Source organism: Taudactylus pleione, unplaced genomic scaffold, assembly GCF_031769625.1.
Source record: "Taudactylus pleione unplaced genomic scaffold, aTauple2 ptg000041l, whole genome shotgun sequence".
NCBI lineage: Eukaryota > Metazoa > Chordata > Amphibia > Anura > Myobatrachidae > Taudactylus > Taudactylus pleione.
In genome coordinates, this window is record NW_028284443.1 from 41249872 (window position 1) to 41277285 (window position 27414).

A 27414-nucleotide genomic window follows, 5' to 3' on the forward strand; every position below is an offset into this window, starting at 1 on the left:
AGTGAGTTCAGCATTCTTAAGGGTAGCAAAACAGACCCATCACTACAAAGGCTTCCTTTATGCAGTATCCGGAAACCTCCGTCACTATATTATATTTACAGGCCCATAAGTAGATATGATGATAACAGCCATTTATTAGATAAATGAAATACAGACTGCTGTTATTTTTTAGTAAACCCAGTATGCTTAAGCAGGTAGGCCAGCGGTACAGTAGCTACTTTACCAATTTGGCTAGGGCAGGGAGGTCCACTCCCCTGCTGCAACTGATGAGAGTCTTAATGATGAATGTGTATACAGTGCGCGTGTATCTACAGCCGCTCCACTCCCCGCCCATGTCTCACCTAGCAGGTCCGTCCTGTCATCCAGTGTCTGTCCAGTGTCCACTCCACACACAGAGTGTGGTCCGTTCCCTGCCGGCCTGACCAACAGCACAGCAGTAGCTCCTCACTGTCTTCAGTGCACTGTGGGAGCCTTGGGCGGGGAGGCTCAAACTGAGTGATGCTGCGGCTGTCTCAGAGTCACAGTGAAGGGGAAGGCTGCTGCACTGTCCGACTCCATACTAAACAGCGCTGGGTGCCGTGGCAGTGCTGCAGCGGCCGCCCAACGCTGCCAGCAGTTAGAATGAGGTGGGCCGCCGGTGATCCGCCCTCAGAGCTGCTCCACTCTGTGCGGCAGCACTGACCACACCGCCCTAGCTATGGCCCTGTATATATATATATATATATATATATATATAATATATATATATATATATGACTTTTCATGACACAGCAGCTATTATATATAGATGTTATAATAAATAGGGATGATATATTAGATGTAAGTTCACTTACTGACTGTCACTCTCAGTTAGAAATGGCAGGCCGGCAAAGCAACAGCTCCTGTTCGCTCCTGCTCCTGGCGGTGTGCCTTGCTGCATACAGGCTTAAGGCAGAGCTGTCAGTGATGACTGACAGCACTGCAAAGGCTTATGGGAGGAGCTGCTTTAGCTGAGCATGCATAGCAGCTCCCCCGTTGGCCATTTTCATTTAACTTCAGTGCGGTGCCTGTAACGCTGCCCGATCGGAGCTGAGCTCCGATCGTGGCAGCCGGACAGCCTGGGCAGATAAGTGGGTGAAGGGCGGCCACAAATGGACTTGCCTGGTGGCCCAATCCCCCCTTGCATAAGAATGGTGGCGGCAGCGCGTTTGGGGGTGGGTGCGGGAGTGTAATGGCGGTGGGTCCAGGCATGAGTATGTAACTTTTGGTGTGACCCCCTTGGAGGGTGACACCTGGTGCGGTCCGCACCCCCCTAGTGATGCCACTGCAGTGTGCTCATTGTTAGTACAATAAGGTAGATGCTGTACTATTGGAGATGGACTTTGTTTGTTCAATGACCGATCAGTGTGCCTGATACAGAGCCGGACGCTCTGAACGAGCGCCCGCTCTGAATCAGGGCGTGTGGGTTTTTTTCCCAAAGCGGCCTTTTGGATGCTCTCATAGCTGTGGGTTACCACCCACAGCTTATCCGAGCGTCCATGATGATGATCGCGATGGTCAAGACCATCGCGACCATCGGTCTTGCGACGAGACCCTGCGGTATGGTCTCGGTGACCGCAAGCCCTGGAGTGATTTTGGCTCTATCAGAGCCAAAATCACTCCCACTGACATCACTAGTGATGTCAGTGGGGCCGGACCCAGACGGTAGGCGTTCCCATGGGAACGCCTCCATCTGGCAGCCACACCCCCGGCATGCCCACCAAAGGGGACGTGCTGTCGACTCACCATCGACAGCACGCCCCCTTTGGTGCGAGACCCATAATGATGGCTACCCTGTCGTTATTCGGGTCTCGAGCATGCGCACGACGGAGCTCCCTCCGTCGTGCGCATGCGCACTAGGGCACCATTGACCTGCTTGCAAGCGCTCAGCGCTCGCGAGCAGGTCTGAATCAGGCCCAGTGTCTCTACCACAAATAAATAGAGAAAAAGTTGTTCATTGTACCTGGATGATTTGTTACTAGCAGGCCAGAAGAAACACATACAGGGGTATTCAATTTGGAGCGGAAATTTCGGAATCGGCGATAAGTGATCGCCGATGATGTCATTTTCGCCAATTTCAATTATCCCCATATTCAATTTCAAAGACTTTTCGCAGGTTCGAAAAGTCTTTAAAAAAAAAAACGGGGATAACTTTTCACCACTGAATAGGTGGTGAAAAAAAGTGCAGAATTGGGGTTTAGGGGTGCAGGCTTAAAAAAAATAGCCTGCATCCCTGGGAATGTCATTTAAAAATAAACTGTGTCAAAAAAATTTTTTAAAAAATTAGGGACACCCCAAAAAAATTATTTAAAAATTGGGGTGAAAAAAAAAAATGGAAAAAAGTGTTTAAAAATAGGGAAATTGGTTCAGGGGTATTCTTTAAGTATGCTGAAGGTGTTTTCTAGAACAGAATTATAGCGGCAGGTGCATTTTTGCAGAATTTAAAAAAAATTACTTTAGGGATTTAAAAATATGCTAGTACCCATTTTCATGTACCCCAAATTTGATGAGACCATTTAAAAAATGAAAAAAATAACCTAAGTGCTCTTCTGCATCACTTCTTCAATGTCGGAAAAAAAACACCTGCCGCGGCTATTTAAAACCCTGACTTTCATTTGCAGGCTAAAACGGGGGTACCCATAGTGATCCCCCATGTTTTGACAGCTTTAGGGGGGTCCTACAATTTATTCCAGGTAAATCCTGTTTTTTTTCGGCGATCCTATTTCACCGGCTCCCATTTTCGTAGCTTTTTAATTGAATTCGGGGATAAAGCATGTGCGCGCCCGATTCTTTATCCCAGGAAAATCAGCAATGTGGAGCGAAAAGTTCAGCACGGACTTTTCGCTCCAAATTGAATACCCCTGATAGAGTATTGTAACAAGTGTCAAGCTGTTTCTAGAGCTGAAATTCAAATTAAAAGACCTTGGGCCTATAACGCACTTATTAGGCTTGAGATTCTTACGAAATCTGGAGACAGGAACTGTCACTATTTATTAAGAGACTTTCATTGAAGTCATACTTACAAAGTATAGAATGTCAGATGCAAAGCTTGTGGGGGCGATTCAATTGTTTTTACGACATGATAAGTATTGAGCGCCCAGCGTTGCAATTCAATTGTTCTAGGCACTCATTAATTATCGCCCTCTTTGCCCCCTATGAGACCGGGTTTAGCCGTGTAAAGCGACTAAACCCGTCTAAAGTTCTGATTAGGGCACGCTAACTACAGTTAGCGTGCCCTAACCAAGGGTTTTCTCACACATTTCTGCCTGCACCCTCCTAAAGGGTGCAGGCAGAAATGCCGGTGGCTAACGCGCCCTGACGGAGCTACAATTGAATTGCTCCATCAGGCGTCTTAAAATAAAAAGCCTCCAGTGAATACTCCCATTGCCAAATGAACTAAACTGATAAAGCAGAGTCACTAATAAGTGAGGCAGTAAGTGTAAGAATTCGCCCAGACATCACACATGCTGTGAGTCGGGTGAGCCAATTTACAATTAACACTAGGGGGTAAATTTCACATGCTTTTCAAACTGCAACTCCTTTGAACATAGGGAATGTTGGTTCCAAAATCTTGTAATAATTTGTGAAGCTGACCACCGCTTCACGGTCATTCCCATCTGGCCAGTCCCTACACTGATTCTCAGATAAATGAACTTGATCTGCCACCTTTGGCTCAAGCTGCATACATTTTAAACATGAAACTGGGTCCTGCCTTAAAGAGACAGGACCACACCCAGGGCTATCAGTTAATAAGCACCTGGAAAAAGAAAAAAGTTTGTCTTACATTTGAAAAAACAGGGTGCCTTAGCAAGTGTGACCACAAAATTTAAATAAACGACAGGCTTAATCCATGGCACTCAACCATCTGGGGTGCCCTTGGCATGTGACCACACCATCTACATAAAAAATATCATACAAACTCAGCACTCACATGCTTTTCAAACTGCAACTCCTTTTTGTCATTTTCCATGTGCTTAGTAACTGATAGCCCTGGGTGTGGTCCTGTCTCTTTAAGGCAGGACCCAGTTTCATGTTTAAAATGTATGCATCTTGAACAAAGGTGGCAGATCAAGTTCATTTATCTGAGATTCAGTGTAGGGACTGGCCAGATGGGAACGACCATGAAGCGGTGGCCAGCTTAACAAATTATTGCAATATTTTGGAACCAACATTTCCTATGTTCAAAGGAGTTGCAGTTTGAAAAGCATGTGAGTGCCGAGTTTGTATGATATTTTTTATGTAGATGGCGTGGTCACATGCCTAGGGCACCCCAGATGGTTGAGTGCCGTGGATTAAGCCTGTCGTGTGTATGTATATATATATATATATATATATATACTGTATATACAGATGTGTCCAAATACACCTACTGTATGCTCAAACTGTGACAAATATCCCCATTTAGTGCGCCATGGATTTTGCTTCTTCACCGCACCAAAACTCTCAACCTAAGTAACTAGTACCTGTAAGTGAACTAAGATGCAAAAATGTAGGAAAAAGTAGCACAATGGATAAAAAAGTAGCAATGTTGAGGAATAAGTACAGGTCTGATAAGAGTGGTCCGAGCCATGCATCCTTGTGTTTTATTTGCGACTTTATAGCAATTCCTTTGTGACAAAAGGCTAATCTAATGTACCTAGCACTGTATTTGGTACTAAGATGCAAATTGTGTAAAACAAAATAGCACAATTGAAGAAAAAGTAGCAAAATTGAGGATAAAGTATGCACTAGGTGCCTTGCGCCATATAGCTAAAAAGATATAGGTATATGAGGCACATGTATAAAGATTAACACCAAAGTTTTCTTAATATTACACAATTTATTATACAATTTATTGTACAAAGGAGCCAACATCTCACATTATTGTCTATCGTAGCCCCTCTTATCTTATAAATGTAGTAATAGTGTATATATGATGTATTTCCACCTAATTATTAGACAATTACCTCTACTTTGGACCTCATTCAGAGTCAGTCGTTGTGGCTGCACGGTCGTAAGGTAAAAGGGGCCGGATATGCAAATTAAGTGCTCGCAAGTTGCGTCGTTAAGATGTGATCGTTAGCTGGACGAGCGAGGGGAGGATGCGGCCGTAAGACTAAAAATACGCCCCCTTTTCGTTCGCATTACACGTCATCTCCGGGCATATAAGGATTAATCGAGACCATCGGGAACCATCGGAGCAGGTCGTAGAGCTTATGGTTGACCATACCCTCTCTTAAGCACTACAATCAAGTCAGTGTAAAAACCTCCCCTGTCACATGTGCCATGATACTACTTAGTTAATTATGCACTCCCATAAAACGCCGTTTGCATAGTCAGGCACACCTACGTTCGGATCTCCACTCCCTCGTTCACAGTCACCTTCCCCTGTTACCACCCACAAACGCCTCATCCTGTCACTCAAACTAACGACCAGGCCAAGTTGAAGGAGAAAAGAAATTTCTGATCGTAGTAGCTAGTTTGCGCACGCGCATTGCGAATTTTATGCATGCACAGTTTAGCAAACATCGGTGGCGTACGACCGTGCGGCCACAACGACCGACTCTGAATGAGGTCCTGTATGTGTACAACAGGCCAGTCGAGTGCCAGGGAAAAAAAAACTCAAAATGACAGCACTGGTTCGGTGTACTGTATGGAAAGAATTCATGGGGGTATGTTTACTAAACTTAAGCCTCCGTGCAGCTGATTTTTGGCAATTCTGGCCATGGGATTTAAAATGACAGTGATATTAAATGTAATACTAGGAGTGTTTGAACCGTGCAGTTTAAAAAATTATACAGTATCCTATAGTCTTCTTTTGGGAGAAACAACAATACCTGACAAACCAGATGGCAATTTAAAAAAAAATTGTTCATCCAATATTGTTGCCATTGCTGATGATGGTAATGATGGCACAAATGCACTTTCTGAAAACTGTTAAGCACAAACTATAATATGTAATAGTTTGTAATAAATCTGTGGTAATGTTCCATATCTACGGCTATGGCTGTCAACCATCTGTGTTAGAAGTATTAGATAACAAAACTACAGCAGTACCCATAATAGAGAACTCTACCTAAATGTGCACTTATCATAAATATGATAGCTTTAGAATGGATGTCTTTCAAGTCTGTTGAATCAGTGTCATTTTGAGAATTGATGATTTGTAAAGAATCAAAATGACAAGAGCCTAGTCACTTAGTTTTCAAACAAATAGGTACTCGCTACATATGTCAACACTAAATAACTTTACATTTTTACTTTAAAGATCCTCTTCCAGCTGTCCAATCACTGTGTGTGCTGCCTCCCACTCCCAAAAAGATTATAGATGACCAGTGTCGGACTGGGGCGTGAAGGGCCCACCAGGGGAATGCAGTGATTGGGGCCCATACTTAGAGGTGTGACCAGCCTGCAAATTGGGTATGGGCCCCTTAAAATATATAGATATGGTAAATATTGCTAGTAAATGCATAATAATGTACCAGACTAATAACAGCAATTCATTGTAGAAAATACACCAAAGTCCTGTGCAATATAATAAGTGCACAGTCTGGAACCTGATCCCTTGAGGAGGAGGTGGGCCCTCAGGCAGTGGGGCCCACCAGGGGTTTCCCCTGTACCCCTGTGGGCCAGTCCAACCCTGTAGATGGCTGATAGGAAGTGGTAGGGGCAAACTGTCGCTGGGATCTTGTAAATCATTTGAAGTGAATGATGATTTGCTTTTGAAAAAAATATATAATTTTCTGCAAATTTGAACAATTTGCGCCAAATTCTGCCTGTACAATGTCACAGCATTTTTGGATACTCATACAACTCGACTGGCAAAGGATTGTTTTCAGGAAACTTTTCATATAGGACTGGAACTGATCTAAAGGAACTGCCTTTAAATATAGCATTTATGTTAGACTATGTAAGTGAAAGGGTATTTTCTTTCTTTTTTTGTTGCATAAAGATGTATGTGTACAAAAAGCACATGAATGAATGCTGAATGCATTTAAGAAAAATAATTTTACTTACAATCTCAATGTGTTCAGTTTAATACATGCCTAAATAAATGGATAAGAATAGACAAAACAGTTCCCAGAAACACAATGTGCCGTACACTGATATATTTAGCATAGGTTCACAACCCTCAAGTACAGGTCATGTTTTGAGGATTTCTGACAGTGGAAGCAGGGGGGAAATTACAGACTCAGAAAATAGATACCTATGCAAGATTAAAAAAATCCACAAAACATGACCTGCTTTGGGTACTTGGCGATTGGAGTTGAGAACTACTGGTATATACTAAATACTGTATCTACTAAAACACATATGACTCCAAAAACAGAAACATACAAATATCTCATGACTATTGCAAGTATTCTATTCCTCTGTGCTTGCCTCAATAAATCAGATATGGAAGTATTCCGCAGCATCCTTAACCAGACTGTGAGTCTGATTCAGAGATGGACACAGTGCCAATTTTTATGCAATTGATCAATGTTTTGCTACTGCGACTGCGCAAAAAGTGAAAAAAAAATATTTACTGCACATGCGCAAACCCAAGTGTCCTATAGAATTCGCAATTGCGTGCGACATTGCTAGCACTTGAGTAGATGTTTGCGATCCCTGGGTGTTTTAGATTGGAGACTGGGAGGTGACCTAAAGTGATTGCAAAAAGGGTCCGTTTCATGGGAGTTTGATGGGAGTGTCACAGTCGTGTCTGGGAACATTGCTAGGTTCCCAATTGCAAATCCAGACACCATGTTTAGTTGGATTTGAAGAGAGTAGCTAGAGTAGACTCTAGTACACCACAAATGTCGATGGTGTGACCGATGTTGCCTCAATGTTGGAGTGTTAACAACCTCTGTCACAAATGCACCATGGAGCTGGAAAGTGGGCATTAGTGAGTGGCTAGACAGGCAGTGGGAGGCAGAGGGTGGCAAGGAGAAGAGGTGCGTGGTAGGGCAAGGGTGGCAGGTAGAGGCAGTTGCTGGCAGGGAGAGGCAGAGGATGGCTGGAAGAAGCAGTGGGTGGCAGGGAGAGGCAGTGGGTGTCAGCGAGAAGTAGGGGATAACAGGTAGAGGCAGAGGGTGACAGTGAGAGGCAGAGGGAGACTGGGGAGGCAGATACCAACTGGGGAGGCAGAAGGTGGTAGATGGTGGTAGTAAGTGGCTGGCAGAGGCAGTGGGTGGCAAATAGTGACTGGGCAGGCAGTGGGTGACAATGAGAGGGTAACAGAGAGTGGCAGTAGGTGATATGGAGATGCAGAGGGTGGAAGGGGAAGGCGGTGGGTGACAGGGAGAGGCAGTTGGTGGCAGGAAGAGGCAGTGGGAGGCAGGGAGAGGGTGATAAGGAGAGGCAGTGAATGGCAGAGATGCAGAGGTTTGCAATGAGAGGCAGTGGGTGACAGGGAGAGGCAGAAGGTGACAGAGAGAGGCAGAAAATGACAGGGAGAGGCAGTGGGTGAGTGTGAAGGCATAGGGTGGCAGGGGGAGGCAGTCCCGGGCAAGGGGAGATGATGGATCCCGGGGACCTGGACCCATGTGTAACGATTCCTGGAGGGAATCACCAAGGTTATGTAGAGTTACTGATGACAGCCTTGAGGGCTGGAATGTATAGTACTAGTCGTGGCCAAGGGTTAAGTATTTGGTTGCAGCTGTTGGGCTGTTGATGCTGCCTTAGGGCTGGTTTGCTTTGACTAGTTGTGCCGAGGGCAGGAGGTGTGATTCATCCTTTGAGCTGTTGGAGCAACCTTGTGGCTGATTGCAGCCTTTATAGTCGTGGCCGAGGGACTGATGGTGTGATGCAGCCTTTGGGCTGTTGGAACAGCCTTGGGGGGCTGATTGTGGCCTTTATAGTTGTGGCCAAGGGACTGATGGTGTGATGCAGCCTTTGGGCTTTTGGAGAAGCCTTGGGGGCTGATTGTGGCCTTTATAGTCATGGCCAAGGGACTAATGGCATAAGGCAGTCTTTGGGCTGTTGCAGTAGCCTTGATGGCTGCTAGTGACCTGGGGCCCCAGGACCATTACAGCCTTTTGGCTGATGAGACTCAGGAGAGGTATGCAACAGAGAACATGGGGCTGCTACCAGTGCCGCCGAGATGACACTGGCAACAGTGTGCTTAATAGTGCACCAGGAATGCTGAGTTGCTACCAGTGTCATCAGCATGACACTGGCAATGGTATGCTGGATTGCGCACCTGGAGTGCCGAGCTGCTACCAGTGCCACCAGGATGACACTGGCGATGGTGTGCTAGATGGCACACCTGGAACATAGAGCTTCTACCAGTGTCGCCAGGATGACACTGGCCATGGTGTGCAGGATTGCGCACCTGGACCGCAGAACTGTGACTAGCGCCTCCGGGTTGACATAAGCTACTGGATGGTGACAGGCACTTTGGAGGTAGGAAGCACTTCATGCTGCTCAGATGGTACAAGCAACATGCGTGGACAGAATACAGGTGGAGCCACCTGAAAGGAACAAACTGCACACACGGGACACAGCAAAACTGAGTCTGGACTCGACTGACAAGCAGGATACTGGAAACTGGAAGAACGAAGAAACTCTATCACCAGCATGGAATGAAGGACTGGCTGGGTTTTAACAGGAACAGGCCCCAATCAGAGCAAGCCTCCCTTAACAATGCAGCTGTGCTTTGCACAAACAGGAGAATTAATTAGCATGCACCTGACATTGCTCGCAGACAGGCAGTAATTAATGGCTCAGGCCGGAAGCTGCAAACAATAAGATCTTCTTAACCGCAGATCATGATAGTATCCCCCCCCCCTTGACGTGGGGTTAAGGAACTCCTAGCTCCAGACTTTTACAGAAAATCTTGAAAACATTTTCTTACTAAGGCAGGAGCATTCAAAGATCTTATAGGCACACAGGAGTGTTCTTCTGGCCCATACCCCTTCCAATGGATCAGGAACTGAAGGGCTCCTTGTGAGAGTCTGGAGTCCAGAATTTTCTCCACCACAATCTCTCAATGTCCTTGGACAAGGATGGGTGGAGGTCTTGCTGGCCATCTAGAGCTGTACCTGAAGGAAGAGGACACAGGCTTGAGTAAGGCAGCTTCATACGGAGGGCCACAGTATTGATTTGAGAGATAATCCTAAATAGCCCAATGAACCTGGGACCCAATTTCTGCGACCACTGACTTATATTGATATTTTTTGAGGACAGGCCAAACCAAATCTCCCATTTTGAAGTTGCATGGTCGTTGATGCTTATGCGCCCAAGTTTTGGCACAATAGGATGCTTTAATCAGACATTGGCAAACTTTTTTCCAAATTGACCATAATCTTGCAACAAATGTGGAGGATGAGATACCAGTTGAAACTGCCTCAAAGGAATTCACTCTAGGGTGCAGCCCAGAGTTTCAGAAAAAAGGTGAAACAGATGACGAGGAGTGACATTAATTATTGAAAGCAAACGCCACAATAGGAAGAAAGATTCCAAGTACCAGAATGACTGGGTGACAAAGAACCAGAGTTACTGCTCTAACGACTGGTTCATACTTTCTGTCTGCCTGTTATATTATGGATGATAACCGGATGACAGGCTAATGTTGATACCCAAGATCGAGCAGAAATTCTTCCAAAACCGTGCCACAAACTGCATCCCTCGGTCGGAAACTATATCAGTCAGTAAGCCATGGAGTCTGAAAATGTGGAGAACAAATAAGGTAGATAATTCTGAAGCAGAAGGCAGTTTGGTGAGTGGAACAAAATGAATCATTTTGCTAAACCGGTCAACAATCGTCCAGATAATAGGGCAGCGGGAAGAAGATGGTTGATCAACGATGAAGTCCATGGCACTATGGGTCCATGGCCTGGAAGGAGTAGGAAGAGGAAGCAAGAACCCAGGAGGAGCTGTGCAAGGAGACTTGTTGCTAGCACAGACATCACAAGCCAATACAAACTCCCGAACATCTTGACCCATAGACTGCCAAAAAACAGAACGAGACAGCAACTCGGTAGTTTTCACAATGCCTGGATGCCCCGATGGTTTAGAAGAATGAAAGTCCAAAAGCACTGCTTCCGGAACAAACAAGACCCCTGGAGGCATTTCTGCAGGAGCTTCAGACTGGCACGTACAAATGAGATCCACAAGATTTCTAGTCACAGCAAAATGAATGTTGGAGGAAGGGATGATGGTTTCTTCTAGAACCGTGAGCGAATGGACCAGTTGAAAACTGCAGGACAGTGCATCTGCCTTTAAATTATTGGAACCAGGCTGAAACGAGATGATATAATTAAAATGAGTGAAAAATAGTGCCCTCCATGCCTGTCTGGCGTTCAACCTCTTGGCGGTCTCAATATAGGAAAGATTTTTGTGATCGGTGAGCACCGTGACGACATGATTTGCTCCTTCTAGCCAGTGGCTCCAATCCTCAAAGGCTCACTTGATGGGCAAATCTCACGATTCCCTACATCGTAATTCTTCTCTGCAGAGGCAAATTTCCAGGAGAAATACTGTAAGCGCAGGGATGGAGTTTGCCATTTTCAGGATCCCTCTGTTACAATACAGCCCACACACCAATCTCTGAGGCGTCTACCTCGACAATAAATGGAATGTCTGGATTAGAATGCCGAAGAACTGGAGCGGAAGTAAAGGCAGTTTTTAAGGAGTCAAAGGCTTGAAGAGTATTGGCTGGCCAGTTCACCACATCAGCTCCTTTCTTGGTAAGCTCCACAATGGGCTCAACTATGGACAAGAAGGAATTAACAAAATCTCCTATAATAATTGGCAAAGCCAAGGAAGCATTGTATTGCTTTATGATTGGTGGGCTGAACCCAATCCAAGATGGCCTTAACTTTACTCGGATCCATAGAGAATCCATGAGAGGAGATAATGTATCCCAGGAATGATACCTCTTGAATTTTGAAGTTGCACTTCTCCGGTTTCGCATATAAGTTGTTTTCCAGGAGTTTGAGCAACACCAGTCTCACGTGCTTGCGGTGTTTCTCCAGGGAGCTGTAATAAATTAGAATATCATCAAGGTAGACCACTGCAAATACCCCAAGATACTCCCTCAACACATCATTGATGCAGTCCTGGAAGACAGCTGGGGCATTAGACAGGCCGAATGGCATCACCAGGTATTCTTAATGACTGGAATGGGTATTAAAAACTGTTTTCCGCTCGTCACCCTCTCTAATGCGGACCAGATTATATACGCCTCTGAGATCTATCTTGGAGAAGATGGAAGCCCCCCAGAGCTGATTAAACAACACAGAAATCAAGGGCAATGGATAGGAATTCTTCACTGTGATGTTATTTAGTCCTCGAAAATCTATGCAGAGCCATCCTTCTTTTGCACAAAAAAGAAGCCCGCTCTGACCAGCGATTTGGAAAGCCGAATGAAGCCTTTCTCCAAAACATCCTGAATATATTCTACCATAGTCTTGCTCTCAAGAAGAGATAGAGCATAAAGGCTACCTTTGGGAAGTTTTGCTCCGGGAAAGAGGTCAATTGCGCAATCATAAAAGCGGTGAGGTGGAAGGGTATCTGCCTTTTTTTTAGAAAAAAACCTCTGCTAAGTCCTGATAAGGAGCCGGAATCCTAGAAGTTGATTCGTGTTGGATGGCAGCAGCTAGACGGACAGGTAGCGTTATGCATGTAGAGGAACAGGTTTCATTCCACTGAAGAATTTCTCCAGTATGCCAATTAATGACAGGGTTATGTCTTCTGAGCCAGGGAATACCTAACACTAATGGGACCAGTGAAAACTGAAGCAACAAAAATGTGATCTCCTCAGAATGTAGAGCTTCAATGATAACTGGATTGGATATGTTTGAGAGACAATGATAACTCTGGAGTATTCTTCACCATTCAGCCCCACTACAAAGAGAGGTCTTATAAGAGGTTCAGATGCCAGTCCCAATGAGTCGATGAAGGAGATATCCATAAAATGTCCTGCTGCACCGCTTTCTAGAAATGCTGGAACTGAAACTTGACCATCTTTACCTTGAATTATTGTGGAAATTAGAACTGAGTTAGTGGGAGAGACAGATGCAAGGCCTAGGTGTAGCCCTTCCAAAACACCTAGACCTTGCCTATTCCCGACTTAACTGGACAATTCAGGGCTGTATGCCCTTTCCCTCCACAATATAGGCAGAGGCTCTGGGAGTGTCTTCTACATTTCTCCTCAGCGGAGAGCCAATAGGCACCCAACTGCATGGGTTCTTCAGAATCTGGAGAAGTTACCCAAATTGGAGACCGAGGAACAGGTGTTGGAAGCTCCTGCTCCATTCTGCATTCTCGGATGCGGCAATCTATGCAAATAGCAGGATACAAGAGGTCATCCAAAGTCTCTGGAACAGTATGCTGGACAAGGATATCTTTTATCTGATCAGAAAGACCAAGGCAGAATTGACCCCGTAGTGCAGGGTCGTTCCATTCTGAGTCATTCGCCCACTTAAGGAATTCCATACAGCTCCTGCAGCTCTTTGATTCTGTGACAGAGCCTGAAGTCTTGACTCCGCTAATGCATCCTTATCTGGGTCATCATGGAAAAGGCCTAGAGCAGCAAAAAAGCATGCACTGTCTGAAGAGCACTGTGAGCCGGAGGCAGACCAAAGGCCCAGTCTGAGGATCACCTTGAAGTAAGGAAATTATAATGCTGACTCATTGAATCTCTGACCCAGAAGTTCCAGGCCGAAGCCTAAAGTACAGTTTGCAACTTTCTCGAAAATTAAGAAAATCCTTATGGTTACCAGAAAATCGATCCAGCAGATTAAGTTTAGGCTCAGGGGGCTGAACTGGAGCAGGAACCGAAGCTGAAGGTGGATCTGACTGTGTTTTATCCACCCAGAGGGATAGCTCTTGGACTTTTTGTGCCAAGACCTGTATTTGGGCTGCCACAATTTGAGCTGGATTCTGACCAAGATCCATGATCGCAACCTGTGGCTCTAGAAATCTGTATGGCAGGTGATAATGTAACAATTCCTGGAGGGAATCACCAAGGTTATGTAGAGTTACTGATGACAGCCTTGAGGGCTGGAATTTATAGTACTAGTCGTAGCCAAGGGTTAAGGATTTGGCTGCAGCCGTTGGGCTGTTGATGCCACCTTGTAGCTGGTTTGCTTTGGCTAGTTGTGCCTAGGGCAGGAGGTGTGATGCAGCCTTTGGGCTGTTGGAGCCGCCTTGGGGCTGTTGGAGCAGCATTGGGGGCTGATTGTGGCCTTTATAGTCGTGGCCAAGGGACTGATGGTGTGAGGCAGCATTTGGGCTGTTGGAGCAGTCTTGTGGGCTGATTGTGGCCTTTATAGTCATGGCCAAGGGACAAATGGAGTGAGGCAGCCTTTGGGCTGTTGCAGCAGCCTTGAGGGCAACTGGTGACCTGGGGCATCAGGACCATTGCAGACTTTGGGCTAATGAGACTCAGGAGAGGTATGCAACATAGAATGTGGGGCTTCTACCAGTGCCGCCGAGATGACACTGGCGATGGTGTGCTTAATAGCGCACCAGGAATGCTGAGTTGCTACCAGTGTTGCAGGGATGACACTGGCGATGGTGTGCTGGATTGTGCTCCTGGAACGCAGAGCTGCTACCAGTGCCACCGGGATGACACTGGTGATGGTGTGCTAGATTGTGCACCTGGAATGCAGAGCTACTACCAGTGTCGCCGGGATGACACTGGCGACAGTGTGCTGGACTGCGCACCTGGACCGCAGAACTGCGACTAGCGCCACAGAGTTGACACAAGCCACTGGATGGTGACAGGTGCTTCAGAGGTAGGAAGCACTCCATGCTGCCCAGATGGTACAAGGAACAGGCATGGACTTAATACAGGTGGAGCCGCCTGAATGGAACAAACGGAACACAGCAAGACTGAGTCTGAACTCGACTGACAAGCAGGATACTGGAAACTGAAGTACGAATAAACTATCACTGGCATGGAATGAAAGACTGGCTGGGTTTTAACAGGAACAGGCCCCAATCAGAGCAAGCCTCCCTTAACGATGCAGCTGTGCTGTGCACAAACAGGAGAATTAATTAGCGTGCACCTGACATTGCTCACAGACAGGCAGTAATTAATGCAATGCCTCAGGCTGGAAGCTGCAAACAATAAGATCTTCTTAACCACAGATCCTGACACCATGCAGGAACTGCATGGCTGTCACGACTGTAAGGTGGCTGATGGGCAGGGGAATTCAAATACACACTGTGACAGTCACATCCTAACCCTAAACATACATTTACTTACTGCTGGGGGTCAGGGCCTGGGCCCACGTCAGAGCACCATGGCTGGCTTGGATCACTGTGAGATGGCTACAATATACTGTGCAGGCAGGGACAGAGTGGCTCCTCCTATCCGCTATCTACAGTGGCAAAAACAAATACACCTAGCTCTCAGCACCCAGCCAGTCCCAGGAGGCAGAGAGAAGCAGCCAGGGAGAGATGTGGAGATGCCTTCTGCCCCTCTACCTCCTCCTCTTGCCAAACCAAATGCATCCTTTTAGTCACTATTTACGGAGTGGCAGCGTACTAATGATGAGTCAGTTTGACTCATTATAAAGCTGCCATCTCATAGCGGTGGGCCCCTGTGCAATGCACTGGCTGTACCACCGCTAGTTCCGCCCCTGATTCTTAGCATCAGTGGGCACTTAAACAAACCCTTTACCTGGTGCAAAATATCTGTATGAAAACAGGCATAATTATGTGTACACACAACTCCATCAACATGACCTCTCTGAACTTTGCCTTTGTGTGAACGCCCTGTTACCACCTAATTGTGCCCATTCAGCCTTAAGTGGAGATGTGACTGAGTTGTGTATGACTCACACAATGCTTGTACTTACATGCAATATGCATTCATCATCTCCTTGTTGTTTGTTTGTTTTTAAACTTTTTTTGTTTAAATGCAAATGCTTTGCTCTCTTCTTGCACTCAAAGTTCATCTCTCTTCTGACGATCTCTGGAATGGATGAGGAGAGATCTGAATCAGGTCCCTCTGATCTCCCCCTATCTCCCGTTTTTTTTCTCCTCATTTCCCTCTCTTTCAATTGTTTTCCTAAAAGAAATCAAGGTAATAGTTTTGTCTGTTTCTATGTACACATACAGTATGTCTATGATACTATGGCCCTCATTCAGAGGCGGTCGGAGGATGCAAGCGGTCGCTCAGAAACTGGGCGGCCACTTGCATCCTGACTGGCCGTCTCTGTTTCGGTCGTTAGGCTGTGGATTAACACCCACAGCTCTAATGACCACTAGGGTGATGGGCGCGATGGTCATTGACCATCGCGACCATCGGGGCTTACGATGAGACCCTAGGGTAGGGTCTCACTTGTCGTAAGCCCCGGAGAGCTTCTGGCTCTGTCAGAGCCGGAAGCTCTCCACTGACATCACTAGTGATGTCAGTGGGGCCTCCCCCAAATGGCAGGCGTTCACATGGGAACGCCTCCGTTTGGGCTGCCACCCCCCCGGCCCGCCTTCCAAATGGGGCGAGCTGTCAATCAACATCGACAGCTCGCCCCCTTTGGAAAGAGACCCGCTACGACCGGCGCTGTCGGTCGTAGCGGGTCTCACGCATGAGCACGAGGGAGCCGGCTCCCTCGTGCGCATGCGCACTAGACAAACATCGAGGCGGCCATGCGGTCGTAGACCGCACGGACGCCTCTAAATAAAGCCCTATGTTACAACTCTTGTTTTATTCCACATATTGAACCTTCATGCATTTTAATGTGCTGTCTGAATAAAATATCTTTGTAAAAAGATAAAAACAAATAACAATTATAAAACAAATGAAATAGTTGTTCCAACATAATGTTACCACTTTAAAAGTTGCATTTTCTTATTGAAATGTCTTCCTGTGTGCTATGGGCATGATTCAGCACGGATCGTATGGCTGCATTCACATGTACCAGCTAGCTGCAAAAATATGCTAATGAATGCAATTGCACGGCAACTGCAGCACTATACCAAGACTGTATAAAGCCGCCCACTCCCCATGACATGCATCCGCAAGTCAGCGAAAACATCGGTGACATCAAGTAACATCGGAACCATTAGCACAATTGTGGATGTCCTGACCCTACCTCACAAACTGCTAAACTTCCTGTCACCATCTAGACCTCCGCCAGTATATATAAACACAGAGGCTTATTTATGCATATGCATGCGCAGAGCACAAACATCAACTGGCTGAGTGCGAACGCAGCCGCGCGATCTAACCTGAAAAAGGCCCTATATTCACAAATATCAAAATTGTATTGGACCAAACAACTTTAAAAGACATTAGTAAATTATTTACTAAAAAAAAATTGTGCCTAAAGTAATTACAATTCACTAGTCAAATCTTAAATAAATCAAATCTTAATAACATCTGCACAATAACAGTAAATACTGAAGCATAAATATTAGCAGATCTCTAATAACCCTTTCAGACATACGACCCAGGATATTTCCTGCTCAGACCAGGGAATTTATCCTGGGCAAATTCCCGGGTATTTGGTCGAGACCCCCCTTTCACACTACAGCGTCTAGCCGGGAAATTCCCAGGTAGACCCCTTTCAGACAAGAGCAGGGTTTTTTAGATTACCTGCCTCTCCTATGCCGTCTGCCCTTCTTAGCCTATCCCCTCTCTGGCTGCCGCTGATGAGGTCATCAAATGCAGCAGGCAGCCAGCCAATCCCAATCCAGCCATTTTTTTTATTTTATTTTATTAATAAATTATTTGTTTTAACCCTTATTTACCACCCCCCCCCAATGGGGAAGAGATAAAACCCCTTCCATTTATGTTCTGCCCTGGTGGTCCAGCGGGAGTGTGGATGGTCTCCATCACTGGCGGGTGTCCCCAGCGTCCGGCTGGGGTCCTCTGTGTCATGATATACAGTGACAAATCCACCGGTGTGGGGGGTGGTGAGCGGTAGCGCTGAGCGTCCTACAGGATGCTCTGTGCTGCCAACTGAAAGCAGCAGCGCTGAACGTCAGCGCTGCCAACTCAAAGCACCAGTGCTGAGCATCCTATAGAACGCTCTGCGCTGCCAACTCAATGTAAAAGCTGCTTGGTGCAGCCCAGGAATAGTAAATTCCCGGGTAGCACCATTCAGACATAAGCAGGGTAATTTCCTGAGACTTAAGACCCGGGAAATTCCCTGGTCGATTGAAGGGTCAAATTCCTGGGATTCTCGATATGTCTGAAAGGGGTATTAGTGTCCATAGATTTTCCCAGCACCATCTATCCTGCTAAATGGTCATAGATTAACCACTTAACTGATGATTTTTCCAGCAAAACCGGTCAGAAATTGCCTGGTCCGCAGGAAAGTCCGGGTAGTCAGAAAAGATCAGTTCTGCACATGTATAGAACAAACTTTCTCTTCAAAAACACAGCCGGGGGGTGCGGACACAGCTTTTCAGCTGAAGTACAGCTGACTGCGTTCACGTCAGTTAAGTGGGAGAAAAATAAGGTTTCTTCATTGCAATAGAATTTTTTTGTATTAATAACAAAAACCAGACTACATACAGTATATGTTTAATACAGTTCAAATTCCACAATAGCTAGCCTAAACCTGGATAGATCTTCATCAGCAATCAAACAGGATGTTGACAGGTAAACATCGTTGGATACTATAATGACCACATTTGACCGCTTTAGAGATTATTGTCCAACCACACTAAGGGGGTATATTTACTAAAGTGTGGGTTTTTAGAATTGGAAGTGTTGCCCATAGCAACCAATCAGATTCTACTTAGGATTTTTCAAGCACCTTCTAGAAGATAATAGCTAGAATATGATTGGCTGCTATAGGTAACATCTCCACTTCTAAAAACCCACACTTTAGTAAAACTACCCCTAATTGTTTTGTCTATAACTCTTTGGTCCAAGTTTTGAATAATTTATATTTTAGATTTGGCACCGATGTACATATATGGACAAATTTGACAGAGATATGCCACACTGGACAACATTATGATTAACATGACAATATAAAACTCTAATTGCCCGTATCAGAAATAAGAATATAATTAATTAGGGGTTTCTAAACACATTTCTCAAGTCACCCTAAAATAATAGATTTTAAGGATATCCGTGGTTAAGCACAGATGGATAAATCAAATTGCCTGAATTCACCTGTGCGCAAGCATGGATATCCTTAAAACCTGGACTGTTGAGGACCGAGTTTGGAGACCTCTGTCTTATATCCTCAATATTGATTCAAAGAGCCTATATGTGTAGGCTAAAGAACATTCATAACTAAAATTGTATATAAATTCCTTAAAATAAAATAGAGTAAATAGAGTACAGTCGTGCAAAGCATACATTGCTGTTCACAGTAAATTATTTTCTTTAAAGCTTTTTTAACTTTAAAATTAATTAAGAAGCTTTAGTTTTCATATAAACTGATTTTGCATAATATTAGTTTAAAAGAATAATAGACTTAATTAAAAGAGATTATATTTGAATCATGTCAAAAGTATTATCTGAAGATTGCTCAAAATTCATTTCACCATGCACTTTTCAAAAGATTTAAGTAAACTGAATGTCAGATTACATAAAATATGATATTTTCATGTCTTCACATAATGCTGCTTAAGAAAAGAGCTAAGAACAAAACAAGATATTGTGATTACATTCAATGTCACCACGAGCAATTTAATAAAATTGGATGCCAGATTTCTGCCAAAACACTGTATTAAATATCAGTATCTTTCTTCATGTTTAATCGGCACAGCAAGGATGTACAAATTTGAAATTCTAGAAGAGATTATGTTCATATAGACAAAAGTTCCTCTGTTATATAAGCAAAATTAAACATTGCACATCTATTATAAATTGCTAACTCAATGTGGGAGAATTAAACTCCACTATTTATTTAAAGTTGTAGGGATTCACTAAAATACCAGGAAAGCAAAGTCCGATGGGAAAAGGTGAACTAAATATTAGAGATGATAGGTTCGGTTTTGCTGTAAACTGAACACACCCAAGATTGGGGTTTACGATGAGAAGCAAGTCCTGCCTCTGGTCTTCCCACCAAGTTCGGATATCAAATTGAGGCAATTTTTTTTTTTACCAGAGATATTGCGTGTTTTGGATTGCATATAAGAGTCCTGCCCTTATGATTAGGTGCCATTTCACATAGGAGAATGTATGAAGAAGGTGTAGTTGTGCTTTAAATAGATTCCATTAGCATGCCAATAGAATAGAGAGAGTTGTAGGTATATGGAGTGGGTGTAAGGGTGTAACAGACTGCAGGCTTCTTTGTCACTGTGTATGTTTGTCAGACACTAGCTTGTAGCAACTGCAATCTGCATGCAAACAGGATCTTGTGTATTGTTGTTAGAAGTGATTCTGAAGTGAGCTCCACTTACTAACAATTGATATTCACAAGGATATCTATGTACTCTGCAGTATATATTGTCACTTGTATTGTGTATGATAGTGATTTGAAGCTTAACTGTCCAAAAAATACAGTGTTGTGTATAAGTAAGCTGCACCCTAAAGAAGATATATTTTCCTGTATTAAAAAAAAATCTTTTATAATTAATTTAAATCATCAAAATAAAAAAAAATCTTATAAAACAACAATAGAAGAAAATGGCGCTCGGTATTGTATATATTCACTAGTTCAAATATTCCATTTCAGGCAAAAGTTCTCTTATAAATTTCCTGGAAAGTTCTCATTCCAGTCTGATCGCAACCATCAGATGTGTCCAATCCGGATAAAGTCACATGTTACTGAAACATTTTTTAACAACACATCTTAAGGTGCCCATACAGGGGACAATTTTTTACATGATATGGCCAGTTACGACAGGTTGGACAGACCAATAGTGTGAAAATAGGTGTATTTTGTGTGTTCTGCGACCCCGATGAGCGTCCCCACCGTTGTCTAGTTGGATCACAGATCAGATGGTTTTGCAGAGAGATTTACGATCTTTTGAGTACAATGTGATCCACTTCTATGCATCTTATCCTATGATCGTAACGATCAATCATACACCATTTATCACACCATATGGAAAATTTCAAGGGAAGAATTTCAAGGGCAATCGTACAACTCATCTTACCAACTTTGAATCGCACCATGTATGGGGCCCTATAGAGTCAGGGGCATATCTATAATGGTGGTGTGCGGGGCACATGGGCCCCTGGGTCCAGGGGGGCCCACACCGCACACCCTGCACCCATAGGCAATTATACTTACCTCTCCGCCGATTCCCGAAGTGCAGCTCCGCAGCACCGAACCGGTGCTATAGAGCAGCAAACAGTCACTGGGAAAATGGTGGCAGAAAAGATGTCCTCAGGAAAGCAGGCGCGGGCGCCATTTTCTTGAGACCAGCACATGCTCTGTAGATTCTGGCATTAAGCCAGATTCTACAGCTCTCCATGCCACTGAGCCGCCATCAGAGAGGAGGGGGCCCAAACGGAGGCTGCACACGGGCCCCTTCCTCTCTTAAAACGCCTCTGCATAGAGTGGTCTGTGTCATTTAAGCACTATAAAAATAACACTCTCCGTAACCACTCCAATAAAAATGTGATCCCTTGTGGAGATCCCGGTGACCGGAAGAAGAGCTAGTATTCATGCAATGCAGGTAGGTGAAGAAAGTAATAAAAAGGGACTCTGCCCCTGTTGGACATCTGCTTACTATAAGGAATCTTGCTGTTGAGCACGTAGCAGTTTCTTTTTTCCACCTCGGATAAAATATATATCGGTGCCGCTTATGAGAAATGTATAATGAAGGTTATAAAGACAAACATAACTATTAACTGCACATAATAAAACAGACTATTACCACCAGACATGGATAGAACAAGTTATGCTGTACACAGCAGACCTATATGGAATCCACATTGTGGACCTCATTCAGAGTTGGTCGCAAGCGGCCGCTCGGTCGTACGCCTAACGACCACAAAACTAAAAACGGATGCGATCACACGGCCGGTCGGTCGCAACCAAAGTGACGTCCATACTTGAACAATGCACCTCCCCTAGCTAGCGAGTGATAGCAGCTAGCGATCAAGTCAATCGTTGTCAGTCGCTGTATGTTATTTTTCTTCTGATGGATGCGGCCTCTTGTGTTGTGTGCAAATTACACCAAAAATTAACAAAAAAACACATAGAATAAGCCATCCCCATGAAATATATTAATTCTTATTATTCGCTAATGCAAACGCAGCTGAATCAATTAAATGCCAATTAGCAGTGTTATTAGCTACAACAAACGACTATTAGCTGCTTGCATTGTGAGGCTCAAAATAGAAACATCACTCCTAACATCTTTCACATTCGATAGTATCGATTGTACTCTGGGGTTTGAGAGAGCACATACCCATTCTTCTATGTCAGTCATAGCAGGAAATTTATGTACACCCCTGAAATGATCTGAAAACGGTGAGGAATGCCTGCGTTTTTAGACCACCACCCCCGTCAACACCCATAAACGGCCATTCATGTCAATCAACTCTCGGAAGCCACTTCCTGCTCGTAAGCCGTACTATTGACAGCATTTTGGATCACAAGGTCTCGTACGCACATGTGCACAACTAACCATATGCATGCGTGGTTTGGAAACATCAGATGCGTATGACCGAGCGGCCGCTTACGACTGACTCTGAATGAGGTCCTGTGACTTAGACACATTTTTGGAAAAAAAAAGCAAAAAAGATGCCTGGTGCTAGTAGAGTCTCACAGGACCAGGGACTATATGAAATGACTGCATCAAAGAGAGACACATCTGTAACATTGTACAAGCATCACAACATAAGTGAATTTGAGCATTTACCATGTTTTGCGTACACACCTTTGCAGTTTAGAATTTCATAAAAAATTACAGGTCCATGCAGGAGAGGCTGACTGTGGCCTGTAAAATCTCAGTACATTGTCAGCATTCAACAGTCACATGTAGAAAATTTCAGCAGCTGCAAGAACAGTTTAATTTGCCATGCCACCAAGTGAAGCAAGAGGTAGTAACTTGTTGGAATTCCACCCTTTATATGTTCGGTGACTGGAGGAAGATCAAGAAGCCATACAAATGTACACATCAAGTCATGACATAGGGAGAGGAGGGACATGTTACCTTACTACAGGACACTGTAGATTACTCTCAGTTTTATGAATGCTACTGAAACAATTTGAAATTGTAACCAATGAAGTGACTTTAGACAAATGAGTGTTGATTTTGTACCATGTACAGAAGGATTTCTAGGAAGCTTAGGAGTCAGAGCTTGTCTCAGGGGTCACATACAAACTTGCAGAAACAGTGAAACCATGCCAGTTACCTGTACCAGGAATTCAAGACAAGTCAAACAAAACTCAAAATCCAGGTTTAGATATTGCATGACTACTACAGATCCTAAATAGAGACACAAACATATATTACAATTGTGTCATCTATATATTAATAGCAGAAGGATGACTTTTTTGAGTGAAATATTTCTATGATGTTGTTGTCTGAGCAGAGCAGATTAAAGGTCTTGGTCTGTAGATAGGCAGAAAAATATTTGTGTTGTTATTGGTTGCTTTGTTTTGGAGTTATGTGGCAAAATGTTCATCGGCCTATTACAATGCCTCACCATTGTACTCTGGAAAATGAAACAGTTGGTCAACTCTCCCTGTGCACCTGCTGGGTGACCTGGAACATGTGACCTGATGGGTGACCTGGAAACTGTGACAGTTATTTGCAGCCACATAAATCAGTGCTTCTTGCAGGGACCTCAATCACCGACTATTGTATTATTTCATTATTCACGTCACCTCGCACTGTTTACAGTAAAAATGGAGGCTCTCCTTGAGGATGATGCCTTGGTGGAACACTTACAGGTCACCCAGGTTGTGCAGTTCAAAAATCTTAAACAACGTATAACAAGATCAACTGATACGCCGCTTGCATTGGATATAACATATTTGCCACAATACTACTCTTTAGGTCCTATGGATGCGCATTGTGTAACCTGTGATGCCCTACACATCTTTGTAGAGGAGATTAATGGCCATTATTTAGACTGTTGTCACATTGGAAAGGTTTTGTTGCCCAATGTGGTTGTTCCACCATATTAACAAAACTCTTTATGACAAAAACCCTCAAATTATGGACTCATTAAGCGGTATTCAATACGGGAGCGAAAAGACCGTGCTGGACTTTTCGCTCCACATCGGAGATTTCCCTGGGATAAAGTTTTGGGCACGCGCCCGCTTTATTCCCGTATTCAATTTAAAAGCTACAAAAACGGACCCGGCGAAGTAGGATCGGCTGAAAAAAATTTACCTGGAATAAATTGTAGGACCCCTCTAAAGCTGTAAAAACATGGGGGATCACTATGAGTACCCCCGTTTTAGCCTGCAAATGAAAGTCGGGGTTTTAAATAGCCGCGGCAGGTGTTTTTTTCCCGACATTGAAGAAGTGATGCAGAAGAGCACTTAGGTTTTTTTTTTCGTTTTTTTAAGTGGTCCCATCAAATTTGGGGTACATGAAAATGGGTACTAGCATTTTTTAAGTCCCTAAAGTCTTTATTTAAAAATTCAGCAAATATGCACCTGCCGCTAATAACCTATTCTAGAATACACCAGCTGCATATTTGCAGAATAGCCCTGAACCTATTTCCCTATTTTTAAACACTTTTTTCCCATTTTTTTTATTCACCCCAAATTTTTTATTATTTTTTGGGGTGTTTCTATTTTTTTAAAAAACTTTTTTTGACACAGTTTATTTTAAAATGACATTCCCAGGGATGCAGGCTATTTTTTTTAAGCCTACACCCCAAAACCCAAATTCTGCACTTTTTTTTGCCACCTATTCAGTGGTGAAATTGAATACAGGGATAATTGAAATCGTCGAAAATGACATCATTGGCGATAATTTATCGCCGATTCCGACCTTTTCACTCCATATTGAATACCCCTGATTATCTCCTATCTTCAGCAACTAATATCCATAATATCCGCCATAACTGAGACGTTACTTCTGGGATTCCCTAGTACTTATTATTCTGAAAAGGATACATCTATTATCATACTATTGTGGGACATATTTGAAATGGCCTGAAATGATGAATCTCTTCTATGTTATTGAAAAGTCCTTTCATCATTATTATGACAATGTAACAGGAAACATGATCTTTTCTTCACATGGTCAAGTATAATATAAATAAGTTGACATCTTGGATACAGATGATATGATTGAAATAGATAGGGGATGTGACATCCCAATCAATCTAAAGTGACAATTATCTAGTACTTTACTATATTCATTTCCAACCAAGGGCCTGATTCAGACCCGGTTGCTATGAGCGTACGCTCGCTCGATGCATATGCAAATATTTGAAAGTGACGCGCCGCGGAGCGATCGCTTGCCAAGGCATAAGCACGCCCATCGTACCTGTACGAGCGTTCGCTTTGTGTATGCAGACCCCCTTATCGAACACAGAGATGCCCACTGCCCCACGTCATCTCCTGGAAGTTTGTGAAAACATTGGTACATCGACCACTATCGTATGTGAAAGCATAGCGAGGAAAACAGAGGAAAAAAATGGCTGGTGAGGTGTACTATGACGCTGCCTGTTAATTATGCACGCCTCTAAAACGGCGTTGAAACACTCAGGCACACCTGCATTCGCACCTCCACTCCCCCGTTTTTACTGGACTACCCCTGTCACCACCCACAAATGGCCACTCCTGTCACTCACTCTGCTGGGCTGGCTTTGCTGTGCGAGCAAGGGATCTGCGAACGCACTATGTAGTTTACGCACGTGCACTGCGATGCATACACATGCACAGATTAGCAACCATCGGCAATAGCGAGCGCACTGCGGATAGCGTCAAGGTCTGAATCAGGCCCCAAGTACCAACCAATCAGCTTCTAACTGTCATATTAAATTCTGTTTTTGAAAAAATGACAGACGTTGATTGCTTGGTACTTTATCTCTCTCCACTTTATCTCTCTCCAATGTTTGATACATCTCCCCCCCTTTAATCTTGATACACAAGGTTACACATGGAGCTAGTTTATTTTTAAATATTAAAGGAGGTAACTGAATTCCAGGTGATATTACATCACCTCAAGTTCACCGCAACTTGACTTTGTCTCCCCGTACCCTAACTTCACCTCAATTTCACATATTTCCCTGTGCGGTATACGTTTATGATGCCGGCGGTCGCTATGCCGACCGCCGGCATCTCCACTACAGAATCCCGGTGAGGGTTAATTAACCCATGCCGGGAGACCGGCGCCCGACTTCCCGATCGAAGGTTAGGCACTGGGGGGGGAGTCAGGCATAGGCACCCCAAAGGAGGGTTAGGGTTAGGGGGTAGATTAGGTTAGGAAATACTTACCTTTCGGACAATCGGGATTTCCTTCCACATCGGGCTGGCGCTGCCGGGATTTGAACCATGCGGCCGGTGGTGTAACATACCGATTCCCCCTGTGCAACCCTATAAGGAGTGTGAGGCGATGCAGAGTGAAGATGAGGTGAAGTCAGGATGTTGTGGAGGTGAAATCAAGAATTAACTTGCCCCCATAGTTTGCTGATCAAACCAATCACATGTAAATCCAGTCTAAAATCATCAAGATAAAATGGAGAGTCTGGCTGTTACAGCATGACCGGCTATCCCTCCTTTCTTTACAGGGCACTGCATTGTAACAATAGATTTAAAGAAACTTGCTACATGTGCATATGTGTTCTCATTTATTTATGTTATCACTTCTGTTCTGATTGCACCCTTACAGTATTCCCTGAGAATTTTAGCTTTTCTCTTTTTTTAGAGAAGCAATCAATTTCTCAAGAAATACAGATGCATGAAATCCAATCATCATGTTTAAAGAAATATCCTTTTTGATCAAATTTATGTAATTTACAACAGAAAGATATATTTAAATCTCTATAAATGTGTAAGTTGTGGAGAATGTTTAGGATTTGGATACAATTACATGATGTAATTATGATTGTTTGTAGGAAGAAATGTACATAACTGACCCTCAGGCAAACATTTACAGACAACAAGAAACAAGTCATACTGTAATACAACATCATTCTGAACTCTATGGAATGTTTGTTACGGTAAAGCTGGAAAAATATATAACAAATGAAACTTTCTAATTGTAGTTTTATTCCATGTATTGGAATATATAAAATATATAACAAATTAAACTGCCTAATTATAGTTTTATTTCATTTATTGGCTTATAATAGTTATATTAGTAAATAAATTACAGAATTTATGATTAACAAATAAATCTCACTCAGTTCCTTTTTATCTTTGTCTTTTCTCACTGTCTCTGTCTATCTTTCAATTGCTTCTTTCTTTTCTCTCTCTCTCTCTCTCCCTCTCTCTCTACCTCTCTCCCAACCAAGACATTACCAGCTGTTTGGAGGGTTAAAGTATAAAACACAGATGAATCATAATAAGTGTGGGGATTTAAAAATAAATTATCTTTTCTCAAAGCCACTGAGATTGTGCAAAATGAGTTGCTGCTATCTGCTAGCAC